This window comes from Macrotis lagotis, chromosome 4 (genome assembly GCF_037893015.1).
Source record: "Macrotis lagotis isolate mMagLag1 chromosome 4, bilby.v1.9.chrom.fasta, whole genome shotgun sequence".
Lineage (NCBI taxonomy): Eukaryota > Metazoa > Chordata > Mammalia > Peramelemorphia > Peramelidae > Macrotis > Macrotis lagotis.
In genome coordinates, this window is record NC_133661.1 from 12472606 (window position 1) to 12478521 (window position 5916).

At 55.0% G+C, this 5916-nt stretch overlaps 1 long non-coding RNA gene across 1 annotated transcript; it reads left to right on the forward strand.

The window, feature by feature from the left end:
* The first annotated feature begins 851 nt into the window (after positions 1 to 851).
* On the forward strand, positions 852 to 4765 carry LOC141520610 (uncharacterized). Its single transcript, XR_012477678.1, has 2 exons — positions 852 to 2221; positions 4296 to 4765. It is a non-coding gene; the product is annotated as an uncharacterized LOC141520610 (long non-coding RNA).
* Positions 4766 to 5916: the final 1151 nt, after the last annotated feature.

Here is a 5916-nt window from a genome sequence, read left to right on the forward strand (position 1 = left end):
CGCGCGCCGCCGGAGGAAGCCGCGGCCGGAGGAAGCCGCGGCCGGGGGCGGGCCTTCCGGGGGCGGGCCTTCCGGGGCCGACGGCGCCGGCCGGGGGCTGCGCAGGCGCGGGGGGCGGGCCTCGCCGGCGCTTCCGGAGGGCGAGGGCGGGGAGGGGCGAGGGCGCCTTCCGGCCGCCGCTGCGCAGGTGCAGACGGGCTCGGGCCGAGGCGGCCTCAGACGCCTCAGGACGCCCCGGCTGGGGCCTTGCCCGCACCTGAAACGTGGAAGCGCCCTAAAGGGGAGACGCGCCTGGCGGCGGAGCCCCCCCCGCGGTCAGGGGCCCCAGGGCCGCGCCCACCCGGCCCGCGCAGGCGCAGCGCACGCGCCATCCCGTCCTGCGGCCTCGGGGGAGGCCCCGCGCCGCGGGCAGCGCCCCCTGGCCCGGAGCTCAGCCTGGGGCCTCCCGCACCCCCGGGCCGCGGGGCTCCCCGCTAGCGCGGCTCCCGGCGCGGGGGGGGGGGGGGAAGCTTCCCACGGGCCCGGGGAGCGGCCCATTGCGCCCCTAGAGTTCGTCTCCCTAGAGGCAGGCCCAGGCTGCGGCCCGTCTGCGCCCCATTGGCTCCGCGCGCTGTCACTCAGGACGCCGGCCGGAGCCGCGCGCCCCCGGGTAACCCAGGCAACGGGGGCGGGGCGGAGGGCGGGCCGGCCCGCCGGCCGCTGACTTCCGGCGCCTCCCGCGGCTCGCATCTCCATGGCGACCGTGCCCGCCCCCGAGGGACGGCGGCCGCCGAGGGTCGGCCCGCGGCGAGGCGGTGACGTCACGCCCGGCGCCGGCCCGCCAGGCCACGTGACGCGCCCCGCCCCCCGCACTGCGACGTTTCCTCCGCAGTCTCCGCCGCAGTCCGCGCCGCCGAGGCGGGACTCGGGGTCCTGCGGGGACCCCCCCCCCGGGGCGGCGACCGGCCCCCCCCCCACCGGACCGGGACCCGCTGGGGACCCCCGTTGCCTACCCGGACCGGACCGCGCTGCCCCGCCGCCGGGGCCGGAGAGCCCGGGGACCCCCGCCCCCCGCTGCGCCCCGGGGCCCCACGGCCACGGCCACGGCCCCGCCCTGATCGCTCCAGGGTTTCCAGCCGCCGGGCCGGGCCCTCCTCACCCTCCCGGGGCGCGGGCGGGGAGCGGACGCGGGGGGCTCGGCGCCCCCATCCCTGCCCGCCGGGGACCCCCTTGTTCCCGTCTTGTGAGGTGATGGGGGGCCGCGGCCCCGGGAAGGATGGGAGGCGGAGCCCCCCCACTGTGCCGCCGGCCCGTCTGTGCGGGTCGATGTAGGCCGCCGTGCCCCCCGACCAGCGCCTGGCGCCAGGTGCCCCCCGCGGATGCCCCCGCGGCCCCTCCCCCCCGGCCGCGGGGCCCTTTTTGCCTGGTCTGTCATTAAAGACGTGCCTTCCGATGCCCCCCGAGCGCCCTGCTTGTTTTAAGCCCGGCTGGGGGGCGAGGCCGGGGGCAGGAAGAGCCCCCCGACTGCAGAGGCGCTTCCCCCCCGTTTGCCTCAGTTTCCCCAGCAGAATGAGCTGGACAAGAAAATGACCGCTGTCTCTGCCAGGAAAACCCCCAGAGGGACAACACCTCCTTGGAGGCGATTTGGCACTTGGCAACCTGACCACCTGGTATTTCTCCAACCCCGGGAGAAAGAACTTAGAAATGATGGGCTCCTACGAAATCAGCGGAATGGAGCCTTCCCTGAGGACCCCCCTTTATCCTTCTCAGAGAGAGATAAAGACGGGGTTTCATTACCTCATAAAGACGAATTCCCTCGATGCCCAATGACCCGGCGGAGGGAGGGCAGCTTCAGAGTCTTGTCCCCCAGAGCATCAGTCCCCTTCAGGTCCAGGGAGGACAGCAGCCCTTCCCCGAGTGCTCTCTGGAGCTAGCTGTGGCTCGTCTCTGCCAGGCCACCTACAAGCCTTGGCGGGCCAGCTGGCCAAGTCCAAGTGGGTGATTAGGGCAGTTCTGCTAACCCTTCACATAAAGAGGCCTGCTCACATCTACAGGCCTCCGGACACAAGATGCCCAGGAATGTTAGGTGAGCGGAAGGTGATATCCTCCCCCTGTGGACGCTGCCGGGAATAGATGGAGGGTGACTAGCCTGCAAGCAAAGGTGGTCTTGGCCACCAGGCAGCAGGGTTATCAGTTCTAGCACCAATATTTTGCACTTCTCTGAAAACTTGAATTCTACCTGGTGAGTCCCCTCCTCCGAGTTCAGACTTGAGGGCCTACTGAAACGACCCCTGCTCTGATAAAAGCCAAGGTTTGCCCAGTTCAGGCAGTTTTAATACATAGTATGAAAAAAGGCTGCTATCAGCTGGACCCTGAATGGCTTCTTAGGGACACCGCTTCTTCCATTGAGGTTGGGGGTTGGGGCAAACCACCCAGGGAAAGATTGGTTTGGAGGTGGCGGCGGGAAGGAAACTATCCCTTGTTTGGGAGGGGAGAGTATCAAGGGCACTTGTTTCTAGTCCTTGGCAGCTGACTGCCAATTGTGGGGAGGGCTAAATGGGAGTCAGGAGATCTATCCTGTGCAGGAAAGATTAATCAGGTGAGCAGGAGAGGGAGAGCGTCCTTCCCAGTAATGGAAGAAGGCAGATGGTACAGCTGATTACCAGGGTGTTGAATAAAGTGTTTATGGAAATTGCAGCAGTTTCCCTAATCTTGCCAGAAATGAAGCTCAAAATATCCAAGTCCCAGGTGAGTAGTCTGGGGCCGTTGCTCTCACCAAAGCTGCTTCTCCCATGCTTTTGACTGAGACTGGTCAGGATCAGTTTGCTTTTATCTGGGAAGGAGTTCAGTGTTTGCCATCCTTTCCCAGGCGTTTCACTTCATATTGCCCAATTTGAGTGAGTAGAGACCCAAAAGAGCCTTCATTTCCAGGGAGCCTTAATGCCTGCCGTCATATTAATGATGTAATGCTGGCTGGACCAGATGAGACCTAGTGACAGCTGCCTTAGATCAGATGGGATCAAACCAAAGAGAATTCAGAGGGTCTAGACCCAGGATTGGGGACAAAGACAGATCTTTTTATTTATTTATTTATTTGGTTTTTGCAAGGCAAATGGGGTTGAGTGGCTTGCCCAAGGTCACACAGCTAGGTCATTATTAAGTGTCTGAGACCGGATTTGAACCCAGGTACTCCTGACTCCAGGGCCGGTGCTTTATCCACTATGCCACCTAGCCGCCCCAGACAAAGACAGATCTTCATACCTTTCAACCACTTTTTGAGCTCCCTTTTATGTATTAGCTTCCCCTGTTAGAATGTAAGCTCCCTGAGGGCAGGGACTGCCTTTCTCTTGGCTATCCTCAGTATCTGGCAGATAATAAATGCCTCCCTGAATTATCCAAGTATTGGCTAGGTGGAAACAAAGGTCTTCAGAGTGTTTTTCTGGATTTTAATTGGATTTTTAGGGTTCATCAGTGTCTATTGCATTTCAGCAAGAACAACAACAAAGATTATTTAGGCTTAACCCACAACAACTTGAATTTGCATCCTGGGCATACCAGTATAGAGACCCCTGGGTGTAGATATACAATCTAGATGACTTTGAGTTGGGTCTTTATCCTCCCTGGGTCTCAGTTTTCTTCTATGTGAAATAAATAATTTTTAAAAATTTTATTTTTAAGGCAATGGGGTTAAGTGACTCACCCAAGGTCGCACAGCTAGACAATTAAGTATTTGAGACTGGCTTTGAACCCAGGTCTTCCTGACTCCAGGGCCGGTGCTCTATCCACTGCCCACCTAGCTGCCCCCAACAAGTGAATTTGTAAATGAATATACTACCACCCTCCACTTGCTTGAGCTCCAGAATTATCCAGGCAATGAGAAGAAAGGACTGGTTGTACTAAGATGCAGAGTGACAAGACTTACCAACAATCCTCTGTGATGACCAAGTGCAAACCCAGTTGAACTTGAGGGAATCTGCAACTCTGAAACCAATTAAGCTCAGGACAGCTTAGACCCTGAGCCATTGGGTGCGTCAAGAGTTGTCCTGAGTGGCAGCTAGGTGGCATAGTGGATACAGCACCGGCCCTGGAGTCAGGAGTACCTGGGTTCAAATCCGGTCTCAGACACTTAATCATTACCTAGCTGTGTGGCCTTGGGCAAGCCACTTAACCCCATTTGCCTAAAACCTAAAAAAAAAAAAAGTCATCCTAACCCCCATAGACTCCCTTAGCTATTGTTTATGGGGCTCTCAGACACATTCTGTGGTATGGATTGGGGAGACGCCCCCTTTTCTGATTAAATATCCTTAAATCTTCAGCTATCAGGATTGCTCAACAAGCATGTCTTCTGATGTATGTATCACAAGGCTGCAGTTCAAACATCTGGATCCTCATTTCCAGTTTCCTGAATCTCGTCCTCCCTTTGGAAATGGGGTGCTGCCCCACTTCTTTCTGGAACCAGCCTGACTCCTCACCTAGTTCTCCCTTTTCTTCTCCCTCTGTTCTCCCTCCCTGCCTCCCTTTGTAAAGTATTCTTACATGTATGCTCATACACACATCTATATATTTCAATACATACGTGTTGAAAACTGTCTTTACCTGTAATTGGAAAAAATATGGGTAGCTAGGTGACAGTGGATAGAGCACCAGCCCCGGAGCCAGGAAGAGTAAAAATTAAAAAAAAAATTGTCCATACCATCCTAATGCATTACTTAGTTGGGCATTACTTAGACTAAGTGCTCCTAAGAGCATTTCTTATTTCCATAGTTAATAAAAATCTTTAATTTCACAGGCATCATCTTCTGGTTTTCTTCCCTTTAGGGAAAAGGGGGATTTGGGATCTCCAGAACTAGCCTTGGTCTTCTCTGCATGGAAAAGAGAGATCCAGAATCCTAGAGAAAGCAGCTGCCTCAGTTTTCAGAGGTTGGGGTAGGAGGCTCCCCCAAAGGCCCTTTTTGCTCTGCCTCTTGGATCCTAAATAAAAAGTTACAATCAAACACGACAGACATATAAGAATTATTTGGGGGACTTCCTGGCAAAACCTTAAGTATGTTCTAGACTTGAGTACTGATAAGGGGAAAGAAGACATCAGCAGTTAGGAAGGATCTACTATGTAAAAGGACGTGTGCCAAGGGCTCCTTCGTGTGATCCCCAGGACAGCCCTGGATGGGAGGTACTATTCCATATTCTTATTTTACTGTTGAGGAAACCCAGGCAGGGTGTCAGCTATGGAGTCTGAAGCTAGATTGGAATTCAGATCTTCCAGGCTCCAGAACAGGACTTGATCCACTGTGTCACCTAGTTGCCACATCTTTTGAAATGACTACAAATTGCATATTCCCCCACAGAATTACATTTTAAAAAGTAGCCAGATGCCTGCAAACAAGAGGAAAGGGCCTTACTCCTATTACATCCTCTATCCCCTCTGCAAAGTGAGAACCAGGACCTCACAGGACAAGTGTCCAAGGATAGCCCCTGGAGGATGCAGTTCTTAATCCTTCTGCTCAACCCCCTTCTTTTTTTCTCTCTTTTTTTAAATTTGTATTTTTGAGTTTTACAATTTTCCCCCTAATCTCATTTCCCTCCCCCACCCCCTACAGAAGGCAGTCTGTTAGTCTTTATATTGTGTCCATGCTATACAATGATCTAAGGTGAATGTGTTGAGAGAGAAATCATATCCTTAAGGAAAAAAAAATATAAGAGATAGCAAAATTACATAATGAGATAACTTTTTTAAAAATTAAAGGTAATAGTCTTTGGTCTTTGTTCAAAGTCCACAGTTCTTTCTCTGGATACAGATGGTATTCTCTATTGCAGACAGCCCCAAATTGTCCCTGATTATGCCACTGATGGAATAAACAAGTCCATTAAGGTTGACCATCACCCCCATGTTGCTGTTAAGGTGGACAGTGTTGTTCTGGTTCTGCTCATCTCACTTAG